At 44.9% G+C, this 15905-nt stretch overlaps 1 pseudogene; it reads right to left on the bottom strand.

The window, feature by feature from the left end:
- Window positions 1-1799: 1799 nt before the first annotated feature.
- Window positions 1800-1917, bottom strand: LOC134937452 (5S ribosomal RNA; annotated as a pseudogene).
- Window positions 1918-15905: the final 13988 nt, after the last annotated feature.

Raw genomic sequence — 15905 nt, 5'->3', positions numbered from 1 at the left:
GACCAATGTTCTCCAACAACTGCTCCCTGGACGCAGTGTTTATCAGAAGATCGTCCAGGTAAGAAATTAATACACAGTGTGTCAATACACAGAGCTTGGGAGGGACCTGTTTTCTATAAGATCAGCACAGAGAACACGTGGTCACTCGCTTAGGTTAGAGGAGAGGAGTTTCCGCACATTGAGGCGAAAAGGTTTTTTCACAGTAAGGACAATACGTGTTTGGAATTCCCTGCCTGAGAGAGTAGTAACTGCGGACTCAGTCAACACCTTTAAGAATGGGTTAGATAAATTCCTATTGGATAAAGATGTTCAGGGTTATGGTGCGTAGGCACACATTATAGTTAATTTAACTAGTCCTAACATAAAAATAACTAGTCCTATAATAAGACTGCATAGGAGACCACAAATAGGTTGAACTCGATGGACAATTGTCTTTTTTCAACCTTAGTTACTATGTTACTATGTTCACAGCCTGTTTGCAGAGTAGCATCATCATTTCTGCCATCACTTTGGTGAACACCCTCGGTGCCGTGAAGAAACCAAATCTCAGGGCCTGAAACTGGTAGTGACAGTCCAGCAGCGCAAACCGTAGATAAGCCTGATGAGGCGGCCAGATCGGAATGTGAAGGTATGCATCCTTGATATCCAGAGACACTATGAATTCCCCTTCCTCCAGACCTGAGATCACCGCCTTCAGAGACTCCATCTTGAACTTGAACACTCGTAAGTATGGGTTCAATGACTTGAGATTCAGAATCGGTCTTACCGAACCGTCCGATTTCGGAACTACAAACAAGCTGGAATAGTATCCCTTGTTTTGTAGATGAGGTGGAACTGGAACAATGTCCTGGGTCTGTAACCGTTTTGCACCGGTATGCATCCTTGATATCCAGAGACACTATGAATTCCCCTTCCTCCAGACCTGAGATCACCGCCTTCAGAGACTCCATCTTGAACTTGAACACTCGTAAGTATGGGTTCAATGACTTGAGATTCAGAATCGGTCTTACCGAACCGTCCGATTTCGGAACTACAAACAAGCTGGAATAGTATCCCTTGTTTTGTAGATGAGGTGGAACTGGAACAATGTCCTGGGTCTGTAACCGTTTTTGAATTGCTTCTTGTAAGGTTAGTCTTGCTTCTTGTGAAACTGGTAAGCCTGATTTGAAGAATCTGAGGTGGGAGATCCTGGAACTCTAGCCTGTAGCCCTGGGATTACGCACAAGTATTTTGTGTGGGTCGGCACCAGTCAAAAAGATTTATTGGGGTACAAAATTAAATGGAATATGATTGTAAAATGACTAATATGTAGACTGTTATCAGATAAATTCTAAACAGTATCAATTGGCGGTGCTCCCTAGAATTTTGTAGATTGGACTACATTATGAGGAGGAGAAAGAAAAAGACAAAAAAACTTTTTTTGGGATCACTCGTTGATATCATTAATGTTATAAGTGTGAGTAAAGATATGGAGATAAAACCTTTATTAAGTTCTTTAGTAAAATATATGTTAATGTATCAAAAAGTATATCAAATATCAATATTTTGATGTTATAAAAACCTTGATTGCCTTTTTAACAAATAAGGTTCAAGACAAAGATCAAATGGTGAAAATATCAAGAGAGAAGGATGTACAGGATTCCTATGTATAAATTTAAAGGTATCCAACTTATCACTGAGTGCACTTTGGATATGACTCTCAAACTAGTGTTATTGAGCAGATTTTAATACTCATGAAAATAGAGCCTCAGAATGGGCTGTAAGTCAGAAAGGAGGAAGTAGTAGTCTCCTTGAAAAATGGCCCACTGCACCTGGTATTCTCAGGCGGTTTCCCTTCCAGGTACTAACCAGGCCTTACCTGCTTAGCTTCCGATATCGGACAAGATCGGGCGTATTCAAGATAGTATGGCCGTGGGCCATTATAACAGGAGGAAATAGTGAGGGCAGGCCACTTCTGTTTTCCATACTTAACACAAATCATAATTGAAAAAAACTGATAATGTTTTTCCAGATGAGAGAGTGTAGGATATGACACTTCTGCTGTCTGTTGTGACAGTTTGTTGTTCACTGGTTAGAGCATAATGTCCCAGCCAGAGTGACTGTCAACCAGATGAGAGAGTGTGAAGAATAGATGGTGAAAATAGGTTACGGTTACAGATAGAGCAATCAATATTGCTGATGGTACTGCTGAGGAGTTTCAATTGTCAGACATTCATTGAACAAAATTATTGTCTATGAAAAATAAAGGTAAAACATAGCTCAAGGAATGATTCATGATGACTTCCTTAATCCAAATGGCAGAATGCTTTTTTCACAATGAAGTAAGCCAATTAATACCCACCAAGCTCAGGGCTGGCTATGGTATAACACATTGCGCGGCAGTAAAGCAGAAGGACCTCATATGAGGAAACCACTGGTAATTGAAAACCATTCAATATGAACAATTAAGGTAAAACAGTTAGAGCTCAAGACTGGCTCGGATTCTCAATGACCTCATTAATCCAAATGGCAGGATGCTTTGTTCACAAAGTGAAATAAATGTGATACAGCTCTAATCTGGCTACGTGAATCTTATGACATGAAATAGCTCTAAAATTGCTGATAACACAAAGTTAATAGATGTTATTGAAGATGAAAATCATTTGTCAAATGGCTAAAATAATTTTGTATGAATTACAGTAAAAGTGTATAGGTCACCCTAAATAAATTTATTCACACGATTCTAGGGGTTAATCTATCAATATCCTCAATGTCAAATCATCTATGTCTGGATATTAATCCAGATCATGGTATAGGAGAAAGAAATATCCTGGGCATGGACGGGATGATGGGGGGGCTTGTGCCTGTAACTAGTGATGTAGGAGCGACAGCGGCCCTGCTATGAGCTGCCCTTGAGTGTGATCGTCACTGTCAGGGACGCGTGTATCCCATGTCAAACGCAGTCCTCAAGAGTTCAATCTCTGTATGTGTGGGAGGGAGATGTGTGCTGCGCTTGGGGAGGGGGGAGCGCTATGGACTGTGTGACAGGTAAACCGGTGTACCCTCTGTGATCATTCCAAGCGGTTGGTGGACTTTGGGTTTGTTACCACTCCCAGGACGTGTACTGTTGGTGTCTCCAAGGTGCCCCCGAAGTTCTCCCGTGCTTCAGTGATGCTTGCGGCCGCCCGCTTCCGGAATGGGCGGTGCCGCGATGACATCACCAGCTGACATCTCGTCTCAACGTACGTTTCACCGTGATTGGCTTGGTCATGAGAGCCTCTCTCTGCTGCTCTCCCGTGGCCAGTATAAGAATCGGGTACTGGCCTATCGTATGAGAAATTCTTTGATGGACAGTCTGTGGCGCCAATGGGGTGGCTGATATTATGAAATGTGTCACCATTTTGGAGATGGGAAAGAGATTGTATGAATATGACTGAAACTGGCAGAAGTTGGATTTGGATTACTGACATCAGTGCTGACATCTGACAATTGAAAATTAATAAAATTGATTAGTATTGTTTATATGTTACACATACAGAGATTGAACTCTTGAGGACTGCATATGACATGGGATACACGCGTCCCTGACAGTGACGATCACACTCAAGGGCAGCTCATAGCAGGGCCGCTGTCGCTCCTACATCACTAGTTACAGGCACAAGCCCCCCCCCATCATCCCGTCCATGCCCAGGATATTTCTTTCTCCTATACCATGATCTGGATTAATATCCAGACATAGATGATTTGACATTGAGGATATTGATAGATTAACCCCTAGAATCGTGTGAATAAATTTATTTAGGGTGACATACACACTTTTACTGTAATTCATACAAAATTATTTTAGCCATTTGACAAATGATTTTCATCTTCAATAACATCTATTAACTTTGTGTTATCAGCAATTTTAGAGCTATTTCATGTCATAAGATTCACGTAGCCAGATTAGAGCTGTATCACATTTATTTCACTTTGTGAACAAAGCATCCTGCCATTTGGATTAATGAGGTAATTGAGAATCAGAGCCAGCCTTGAGCTCTAACTGTTTTACCTTGATTGTTCATATTAAATGGTTTTCAATTACCAGTGGTTTCCTCATATGAGGTCCTTCTGCTTTACTGCCGCTCAATGTGTTATACCATAGCCAGCCCTGAGCTTGGTGGGTATTAATTGGCTTACTTCATTGAGAAAAAAGCATTCTGCCATTTGGATTAAGGAAGTCATCATGAATCAGAGCCAGCCTTGAGCTCTAACTGTTTTACCTTTATTTTTCATAGACAATAATTTTGTTCAATAAATGTCTGACAATTAAAACTCCACAGCAGTACCATCAGCAATATTGATTGCTCTATCTGTAACTGTAACCTATTTTCACCATCTATTCTTCACACTCTCTCATCTGGTTGACAGTCACTCTGGCTGGGACATTATGCTCTAACCAGTGAACAACAAACTGTCACAACAGACAGCAGAAGTGTCATATCCTACACTCTCTCATCTGGAAAAACATTATCAGTTTTTTTTCAATTATGATTTGTGTTGAGTATGGAAAACAGAAGTGGCTTGCCCTCACTTCTTCCTCCTGTTATAATGGCCCACGGCCATACTATCCTGAATACGCCCGATCTTGTCCGATATAGGAAGCTAAGCAGGTAAGGCCTGGTTAGTACTAGAGATGAGCGCCTGAAATTTTTCGGGTTTTGTGTTTTGGTTTTGGGTTCGGTTCCGCGGCCGTGTTTTGGGTTCGAACGCATTTTGGCAAAACCTCACCGAATTTTTTTTGTCGGATTCGGGTGTGTTTTGGATTCGGGTGTTTTTTTCAAAAAACACTAAAAAACAGCTTAAATCATAGAATTTGGGGGTCATTTTGATCCCAAAGTATTATTAACCTCAAAAACCATAATTTACAATCATTTTCAGTCTATTCTGAATACCTCACACCTCACAATATTATTTTTAGTCCTAAAATTTGCACCGAGGTCGCTGTGTAAGATAAGCGACCCTAGTGGCCGACACAAACACCGGGCCCATCTAGGAGTGGCACTGCAGTGTCACGCAGGATGTCCCTTCCAAAAAACCCTCCCCAAACAGCACATGACGCAAAGAAAAAAAGAGGCGCAATGAGGTAGCTGTGTGAGTAAGATTAGCGACCCTAGTGGCCGACACAAACACCGGGCCCATCTAGGAGTGGCACTGCAGTGTCACGCAGGATGGCCCTTCCAAAAAACCCTCCCCAAACAGCACATGACGCAAAGAAAAAAAGAGGCGCAATGAGGTAGCTGTGTGAGTAAGATTAGCGACCCTAGTGGCCGACACAAACACCGGGCCCATCTAGGAGTGGCACTGCAGTGTCACGCAGGATGTCCCTTCCAAAAAACCCTCCCCAAACAGCACATGACGCAAAGAAAAAAAGAGGCGCAATGAGGTAGCTGTGTGAGTAAGATTAGCGACCCTAGTGGCCGACACAAACACCGGGCCCATCTAGGAGTGGCACTGCAGTGTCACGCAGGATGTCCCTTCCAAAAAACCCTCCCCAAACAGCACATGACGCAAAGAAAAAAAGAGGCGCAATGAGGTAGCTGACTGTGTGAGTAAGATTAGCGACCCTAGTGGTCGACACAAACACCGGGCCCATTTAGGAGTGGCACTGCAGTGTCACGCAGGATGTCCCTTCCAAAAAACCCTCCCCAATCAGCACATGATGCAAAGAAAAAGAAAAGAAAAAAGAGGTGCAAGATGGAATTGTCCTTGGGCCCTCCCACCCACCCTTATGTTGTATAAACAAAACAGGACATGCACACTTTAACCAACCCATCATTTCAGTGACAGGGTCTGCCACACGACTGTGACTGATATGACGGGTTGGTTTGGACCCCCCCCAAAAAAGAAGCAATTAATCTCTCCTTGCACAAACTGGCTCTACAGAGGCAAGATGTCCACCTCATCATCACCCTCCGATATATCACCGTGTACATCCCCCTCCTCACAGATTATCAATTCGTCCCCACTGGAATCCACCATCTCAGCTCCCTGTGTACTTTGTGGAGGCAATTGCTGCTGGTCAATGTCTCCGCGGAGGAATTGATTATAATTCATTTTAATGAACATCATCTTCTCCACATTTTCTGGATGTAACCTCGTACGCCGATTGCTGACAAGGTGAGCGGCGGCACTAAACACTCTTTCGGAGTACACACTTGTGGGAGGGCAACTTAAGTAGAATAAAGCCAGTTTGTGCAAGGGCTTTCAAATTGCCTCTTTTTCCTGCCAGTATAAGTACGGACTGTGTGACGTGCCTACTTGGATGCGGTCACTCATATAATCCTCCACCATTCTATCAATGTTGAGAGAATCATATGCAGTGACAGTAGACGACATGTCTGTAATCGTTGTCAGGTCCTTCAGTCCGGACCAGATGTCAGCATCAGCAGTCGCTCCAGACTGCCCTGCATCACCGCCAGCGGGTGGGCTCGGAATTCTGAGCCTTTTCCTCGCACCCCCAGTTGCGGGAGAATGTGAAGGAGGAGATGTTGACAGGTCGCGTTCCGCTTGACTTGACAATTTTGTCACCAGCAGGTCTTTCAACCCCAGCAGACTTGTGTCTGCCGGAAAGAGAGATCCAAGGTAGGCTTTAAATCTAGGATCGAGCACGGTGGCCAAAATGTAGTGCTCTGATTTCAACAGATTGACCACCCGTGAATCCTTGTTAAGCGAATTAAGGGCTCCATCCACAAGTCCCACATGCCTAGCGGAATCGCTCCGTGTTAGCTCCTCCTTCAATGTCTCCAGCTTCTTCTGCAAAAGCCTGATGAGGGGAATGACCTGACTCAGGCTGGCAGTGTCTGAACTGACTTCACGTGTGGCAAGTTCAAAGGGCATCAGAACCTTGCACAACGTTGAAATCATTCTCCACTGCGCTTGAGACAAGTGCATTCCACCTACTATATCGTGCTCAATTGTATAGGCTTGAATGGCCTTTTGCTGCTCCTCCAACCTCTGAAGCATATAGAGGGTTGAATTCCACCTCGTTACCACTTCTTGCTTCAGATGATGGCAGGGCAGGTTCAGTAGTTTTTGGTGGTGCTCCAGTCTTCTGTACGTGGTGCCTGTACGCCGAAAGTGTCCCGCAATTCTTCTGGCCACCGACAGCATCTCTTGCACGCCCCTGTCGTTTTTAAAAAAATTCTGCACCACCAAATTCAAGGTATGTGCAAAACATGGGACGTGCTGGAATTTGCCCATATTTAATGCACACACAATATTGCTGGCGTTGTCCGATGCCACAAATCCACAGGAGAGTCCAATTGGGGTAAGCCATTCCGCGATGATCTTCCTCAGTTGCCGTAAGAGGTTTTCAGCTGTGTGCGTATTCTGGAAAGCGGTGATACAAAGCGTAGCCTGCCTAGGAAAGAGTTGGCGTTTGCGAGATGCTGCTACTGGTGCCGCCGCTGCTGTTCTTGCGGCGGGAGTCCATACATCTACCCAGTGGGCTGTCACAGTCATATAGTCCTGACCCTGCCCTGCTCCACTTGTCCACATGTCCGTGGTTAAGTGGACATTGGGTACAGCTGCATTTTTTAGGACACTGGTGACTCTTTTTCTGAGGTCTGTGTACATTTTCGGTATCGCCTGCCTAGAGAAATGGAACCTAGATGGTATTTGGTACCGGGGACACAGTACCTCCAACAAGTCTCTAGTTGGCTCTGCAGTAATGATGGATACCGGAACCACGTTTCTCACCACCCAGGATGCCAAGGCCTCAGTTATCCGCTTTGCAGTAGGATGACTGCTGTGATATTTCATCTTCCTCGCAAAGGACTGTTGGACAGTCAATTGCTTGGTGGAAGTAGTAAAAGTGGTCTTACGACTTCCCCTCTGGGATGACCATCGACTCCCAGCAGCAACAACAGCAGCGCCAGCAGCAGTAGGCGTTACACGCAAGGATGCATCGGAGGAATCCCAGGCAGGAGAGGAATCGTCAGAATTGCCAGTGACATGGCCTGCAGGACTATTGGCATTCCTGGGGAAGGAGGAAATTGACACTGAGGGAGTTGGTGGGGTGGTTTGCGTGAGCTTGGTTACAAGAGGAAGGGATTTACTGGTCAGTGGACTGCTTCCGCTGTCACCCAAAGTTTTTGAACTTGTCACTGACTTATTATGAATGCGCTGCAGGTGACGTATAAGGGAGGATGTTCCGAGGTGGTTAACGTCCTTACCCCTACTTATTACAGCTTGACAAAGGGAACACACGGCTTGACACCTGTTGTCCGCATTTCTGGTGAAATACCTCCACACCGAAGAGCTGATTTTTTTGGTATTTTCACCTGGCATGTCAACGGCCATATTCCTCCCACGGACAACAGGTGTCTCCCCGGGTGCCTGACTTAAACAAACCACCTCACCATCAGAATCCTCCTGGTCAATTTCCTCCCCAGCGCCAGCAACACCCATATCCTCCTCATCCTGGTGTACTTCAACACTGACATCTTCAATCTGACTATCAGGAACAGGACTGCGGGTGCTCCTTCCAGCACTTGCAGGGGGCGTGCAAATGGTGGAAGGCGCATGCTCTTCACGTCCAGTGTTGGGAAGGTCAGGCATCGCAACCGACACAATTGGACTCTCCTTGTGGATTTGGGATTTCGAAGAATGCACAGTTCTTTGCTGTGCTGCTTTTGCCAGCTTGAGTCTTTTCATTTTTCTAGCGAGAGGCTGAGTGCTTCCATCCTCATGTGAAGCTGAACCACTAGCCATGAACATAGGCCAGGGCCTCAGCCGTTCCTTGCCACTCCGTGTCGTAAATGGCATATTGGCAAGTTTACGCTTCTCCTCCGACAATTTTATTTTAGGTTTTGGAGTCCTTTTTTTTCTGATATTTGGTGTTTTGGATTTGACATGCTCTGTACTATGACATTGGGCATCGGCCTTGGCAGACGACGTTGCTGGCATTTCATCGTCTCGGCCATGACTAGTGGCAGCAGCTTCAGCACGAGGTGGAAGTGGATCTTGATCTTTCCCTAATTTTGGAACCTCAACATTTTTGTTCTCCATATTTTAATAGGCACAACTAAAAGGCACCTCAGGTAAACAATGGAGATGGATACTAGTATACAATTATGGACTGCCTGCCGAGTGCAGACACAGAGGTAGCCACAGCCATGAACTACCGTACTGTACTGTGTCTGCTGCTAATATAGACTGGTTGATAAAGAGATGTCTATGTAACTATGTATGTATAAAGAAGAAAGAAAAAAAAACCACGGTTAGGTGGTATACAATTATGGACGGACTGCCTGCCGAGTGCAGACACAGAGGTAGCCACAGCCGTGAACTACCGTACTGTACTGTGTCTGCTGCTAATAATATAGACTGGTTGATAAAGCGATGTCGTAGTAGTATGTATGTATAAAGAAGAAAGAAAAAAAAAAACACGGTTAGGTGGTATACAATTATGGACGGACTGCCTGCCGAGTGCAGACACAGAGGTAGCCACAGCCGTGAACTACCGTACTGTACTGTGTCTGCTGCTAATATAGACTGGTTGATAAAGAGATGTCTATGTAACTATGTATGTATAAAGAAGAAAGAAAAAAAAACCACGGTTAGGTGGTATACAATTATGGACGGACTGCCTGCCGAGTGCAGACACAGAGGTAGCCACAGCCGTGAACTACCGTACTGTACTGTGTCTGCTGCTAATATAGACTGGTTGATAAAGAGATGTCTATGTAACTATGTATGTATAAAGAAGAAAGAAAAAAAAACCACGGTTAGGTGGTATACAATTATGGACGGACTGCCTGCCGAGTGCAGACACAGAGGTAGCCACAGCCGTGAACTACCGTACTGTACTGTGTCTGCTGCTAATATAGACTGGTTGATAAAGAGATGTCTATGTAACTATGTATGTATAAAGAAGAAAGAAAAAAAAACCACGGTTAGGTGGTATACAATTATGGACGGACTGCCTGCCGAGTGCAGACACAGAGGTAGCCACAGCCGTGAACTACCGTACTGTACTGTGTCTGCTGCTAATATAGACTGGTTGATAAAGAGATGTCTATGTAACTATGTATGTATAAAGAAGAAAGAAAAAAAAACCACGGTTAGGTGGTATACAATTATGGACGGACTGCCTGCCGAGTGCAGACACAGAGGTAGCCACAGCCGTGAACTACCGTACTGTACTGTGTCTGCTGCTAATATAGACTGGTTGATAAAGAGATGTCTATGTAACTATGTATGTATAAAGAAGAAAGAAAAAAAAACCACGGTTAGGTGCTATACAATTATGGACGGACTGCCTGCCGAGTGCAGACACAGAGGTAGCCACAGCCGTGAACTACCGTACTGTACTGTGTCTGCTGCTAATATAGACTGGTTGATAAAGAGATGTCTATGTAACTATGTATGTATAAAGAAGAAAGAAAAAAAAACCACGGTTAGGTGGTATACAATTATGGACGGACTGCCTGCCGAGTGCAGACACAGAGGTAGCCACAGCCGTGAACTACCGTACTGTGTCTGCTGCGACTGGATGATAAATGATATAAAAAATATATATATATCACTACTGCAGCCGGACAGGTATATATTATATATTATATAATGACGGACCTGCTGGACACTGTCTGTCAGCAGAATGAGTTTTATTTTTATAGAATAAAAAAAACAACAACACACAAGTGAAGTCACACGACGAGTGTTTAACTTTTTCAGGCAATCACAATATAAGTATACTACTAACTATACTGGTGGTCAGTGTGGTCAGGTCACTGGTCAGTCACACTGGCAGTGGCACTCCTGCAGCAAAAGTGTGCACTGTTTAATTTTAATATAATATTATGTACTCCTGGCTCCTGCTATAACCTATAACTGGCACTGCAGTGCTCCCCAGTCTCCCCCACAATTATAAGCTGTGTGAGCTGAGCAGTCAGACAGATATATAATATATATATAGATGATGCAGCACACTGGGCTGAGCCTGAGCAGTGCACACAGATATGGTATGTGACTGAGTCACTGTGTGTATCGCTTTTTTCAGGCAGAGAACGGATATATTAAATAAACTGCACTGTCTGGTGGTCACTCACTATATAATATTATGTACTCCTGGCTCCTGCTATAACCTATAACTGGCACTGCAGTGCTCCCTAGTCTCCCCCACAATTATAAGCTGTGTGAGCTGAGCAGTCAGACAGATATATAATATATATAGATGATGCAGCACACTGGGCTGAGCCTGAGCAGTGCACACAGATATGGTATGTGACTGAGTCACTGTGTGTATCGCTTTTTTCAGGCAGAGAACGGATATATTAAATAAACTGCACTGTCTGGTGGTCACTCACTAGTAAACTCTCTGCACTCTCTACACTTCTACAGTACTCCTCCTAGTCCTAAGCTCCAGTAAATCTCTCTCTCTTATAATCTAAATGGAGAGGACGCCAGCCACGTCCTCTCACTATCAATCTCAATGCACGTGTGAAAATGGCGGCGACGCGCGGCTCCTTATATAGAATCCGAGTCTCGCGAGAATCCGACAGCGTCATGATGACGTTCGGGCGCGCTCGGGTTAACCGAGCAAGGCGGGAGGATCCGAGTCTGCTCGGACCCGTGAAAAAAAACATGAAGTTCGGGCGGGTTCGGATTCAGAGAAACCGAACCCGCTCATCTCTAGTTAGTACCTGGAAGGGAAACCGCCTGAGAATACCAGCTGCAGTGGGCCATTTTTCAAGGAGACTACTACTTCCTCCTTTCTGACTTACAGCCCATTCTGAGGCTCTATCTTCATAAGTATTAAAATCTGCTCAATAACACTAGTTTGAGAGTCATATCTGAAGTGCACTCAGTGATAAGTTGGATACCTTTAAATTTATACATAGGAATCCTGTACATCCTTCTCTCTTGATATTTTCACCTTTTGATCTTTATCTTGAACCTTATTTGTTAAAAAGGCAATCAAGGTTTTTATAACATCAAAATATTGATATTTGATATACTTTTTGATACGTTAACAGGATTTTACTAAAGAACTTAATAAAGGTTAAGTTTTATCTATAAATCTTTACTCACACGTATAACATTAAATCTTACTAAAGAACTTAATAAAGGTTAAGTTTTATCTATAAATCTTTACTCACACGTATAACATTAATGATATCGAGTGCTCCCGAAAAATGTTTTTTTGTCTTTTTCTTTCTCTTCCTCATAATGTAGTCCTGGGATATAAGGTCTGTGACCCAGGGATCCTGGCAAGATATTGTCCAGGTGTGACTGAAGAATTTTAGCCGGACTCCCACCTCCCTGTCTCCCAGGCATCGTGGTCCACCGTCATACGGAAGGCTTTGAGGAGGTAGAGCCTGAGCTCTGTTCCTGTGAACCAGCAGTCGCTGGTGTGCATGGTTTACCTCTAGCACCTCTGGCGGCGGTAGAAGAACCTCTGGCCTTGGCCCTAAACTTTCAGTCCGAAAGGACTGTAAATTGGGTCCTGAGTAGACCTTCCTAGTTGGCGGAGCTGCAGAAGGTAGATAGGTGGATTTACCCGCAGTAGCTCGTGAAATCCACTTGTCAAGTTTGTCGCCAAATAAGGCCTCACCTGTGAAAGGCAGGCCTTCCACGCCTTTTTTCTTATTCCGCGTCAGCAGTACACTGACGTAGCCATAATCCCCTGCGTGCCAACACTGCCATAGCTGTGATGCATGCATTAAGCAAACCTATCTTCTTAATTGTGTGTAGTCTCAATCTTACGATCAGTTGTATCCTTTAGGAAGGCTGCACCAGGAACAGGTTATACGTGAGAGCCTGGAGACCTACGTATCCACTATCAGTGGATTTTCCCATTTTTTCCTATCCTCAGGAGGAAAAGGAAAAGATGATAATAACCGTCTAGGAATTTGAAATTTCTTATCTGGATTAACCCACGGTTCTTCAAACAGAGTATTTAGTTCCATTGACACAGGAAAAGTGGCTGAGTATTTTTTCTTTATATTAAAGAAAGATTCCTCACACTCCTCTATCACCTTATCAGGAATATTTAGGACTTCTCTGATAGAGTCTATGAGAGCCTCTACACCTTGCAACAGAGTACCTTCCTCTACCTTTATGTCCACCTCCCCTTCCTCCATTTCTGTCCCTTCATCATCAGAGTCAGAATGCAGGATATGGGCCAAAGTACATTTTTGCGGACCAATGGTAGAGGACTGAGACGCTGGTCTGAGTACTGAGTCCTTTTGCATAAACTCAGTCATAGACTTTCTTAAGTATTGCGTCTCTTTCTCATTACGAGATACTTTAGTAGAGATGGTGGAAATCATCCCCCGAATGGAGTCCAGGCATGCTGGCTCCGCCCCTGAGAAGGGATATTACACTGAGTACACACCAGTGAACCCCCTGGAGAAGAGGAACACTGTGCCTTACATGATACACAAATTTTGCCTGACATACTGCAGCAGTAACAGCACACACACAGGAAAACGTCAAATGTACAATTAACCTACAAAGAGCCCTTCCCGAGAGACACAGAGAGGGGATAGAACCAGCACACGGTCCCCTTATCGCTAAAGCCAATCTTAGCCGGGTCGCAGACTAAGTACCTACATTAGGGAATTAGTACACTAGTATATAGCTCCCCCCTGCTATGACCCCCTGAGGTAATCTGGAGGCTCTCCGGAGGAGCTGCGTGTCCCTGCAGTTAGCATCTGTGTTGCTGCAGTGAGGGAAAATGGTGCCTGTGAGCTGCTAGATCCACTCATTCACTCATAGTGAAGCCCCGCCCCTGCAATTGTATACAGTATTCCCACACTTCTTTATACTGGCTAGTGTCTAAGTACATAAAATGGAGTAAGCCTCCTTTTAAGCCTGTATTGCCAGTCTGGGTACTGTGTACACAACCGTGTACTAAGTCTGGAGACTCATTCCGCCCCGTGTAGAAGCCGTGCGTCTCCGTACCCTAATGCTGCCATAATGGGTGGCGACCCGCTAGCCAGGACGCCAGCTTAGTACTTACCACTCTTTTTTCTTCTGGCTCTGTTAGGGGTGGCGGTGTGCTACGGGAATGTACGCTCGCTGTGGTGGGGCTTGCAAATAGTTCTCTCAGGAGCTAGCATCCTGTCAGCGGGGAATGGGACCATTAACCCATAGTGGGGTTGGGCCACCCCCCCTTTCCTAAGTCCCACGAAGCAGGCAGGCTGATGCCATGCAGTCCTGCCTGAAAATAGCAAACTTTAAAAATAAATGCAGAAAACTCTTCAGGAGCTTCCAGAGATGTGACCGGCTCTGTCGGGCACATTTTCTAAACTGAGTCTAGTAGGAGGGGCATAGAGGGAGGAGCCAGCACACATTATCAAACTTCTATAGTGCCCATGGCTCCAAGAGGACCCGTCTATACCCATGGTACTAAATGGATTCCCCGTATCCCCTAGGACGTAAAAGAAAAATAAGCTTTACGGTGTGGTGTAATGTGTATAAGGAGCGATACGGTGTGGTGTAATGTGGATAAAGAGCGATACAGTTTGGTGTAATGTGTATAAGGAGCGATATGGTGTGGTGTAATGTGAATAAGGAGCGATACTGTGCGGTGTAATGTGAATAAGGAGCGATATGGCGTGGTGTAATATGTATAAGGAGTGATACAGTTTGGTGTAATGTGTATAAGGAGTATGGCTCCTTTTACACATTACACCACACAGTATCACTCCTTATACACATTAACTGCACAGTATTGCTCCTTATTGTCACGATCCATGCAGTTTCTCCTCCATGCCTGGGGTGGCGCTCTCTGCTCTGGTGCTCAGCACTCTGCTCTGTATCTGCAGCTTGATTATTGGCTGTTGCCACAGCTGTGAGCAGCACCTGAACTCACTACTTAGGCCAGCCACACAGGCTCCCTGTTGCCAGTTCATCGTGTCAAGGTCGTCTCGGTTCCTGGTCCTGGTTATGCTGGTCTCTGCTGCTAAATCATCCATATAACTGCTAGGTTCTAACAGTGCTATCCTGTGATCCAGCTACAGAACAATCCTGTTATCCTGGTATGTTGCACACTCTACCACAGTGCTATCCTGTGATCCAGCTACAGTGCAATCCTGTTATCCTGCTACAGTGCAATCCTGTCATCCTGCTACGTTGCATATTCTACCACAGTGCTATCCTGTGATCCTGCTACAGTGCAATCCTGTCATCCGGCTACGTTGCATATTCTACCACAGTGCTATCCTGTGATCCTGCTACAGTGTAATCCTGTCATCCTGCTACGTTGCATATTCTACCACAGTGCTATCCTGTGACCCTGCTACAGTGCAATCCTGTCATCCTGCTACGCTGCATATTCTACCACAGTGCTATCCTGTGATCCTGCTACAGTGCAATCCTGTCATCCTGCTACGTTGCATATTCTACCACAGTGCTATCCTGTGATCCTGTTACAGTGCAATCCTGTCATCCTGCTACGTTGCATATTCTACCACAGTGCTATCCTGTGATCCTGCTACAGTGCAATCCTGTCATCCTGCTACGTTGCATATTCTACCACAGTGCTATCCTGTGATCCTGCTACAGTGCAATCCTGTCATCCTGCTATGCTGCATATTCTACCACAGTGCTATCCTGTGATCCTGCTACAGTGCAATCCTGTCATCCTGCTACGTTGCATATTCTACCACAGTGCTATCCTGTGATCCTGCTACAGTGCAATCCTGTCATCCTTCTACGTTGCATATTCTACCACAGTGCTATCCTGTGATCCTGCTACAGTGCAATCCTGTCATCCTGCTACGTTGCATATTCTACCAAAGTGCTATCCTGTGATCCTGCTACAGTGCAATCCTGTCATCCTTCTACGTTGCATATTCTACCACAGTGCTATTCTGTGATCCTGCTACAGTGCAATCCTGTTATCCTGCTACGTTGCATACTCTACCACAGTGCTA

This window comes from Pseudophryne corroboree, chromosome 1 (genome assembly GCF_028390025.1).
Source record: "Pseudophryne corroboree isolate aPseCor3 chromosome 1, aPseCor3.hap2, whole genome shotgun sequence".
Taxonomy (NCBI): Eukaryota; Metazoa; Chordata; class Amphibia; order Anura; family Myobatrachidae; genus Pseudophryne; species Pseudophryne corroboree.
The sequence above is the reverse complement of the archived record's forward strand: the minus strand, read 5'-3'. Positions and strand labels throughout refer to the sequence as shown.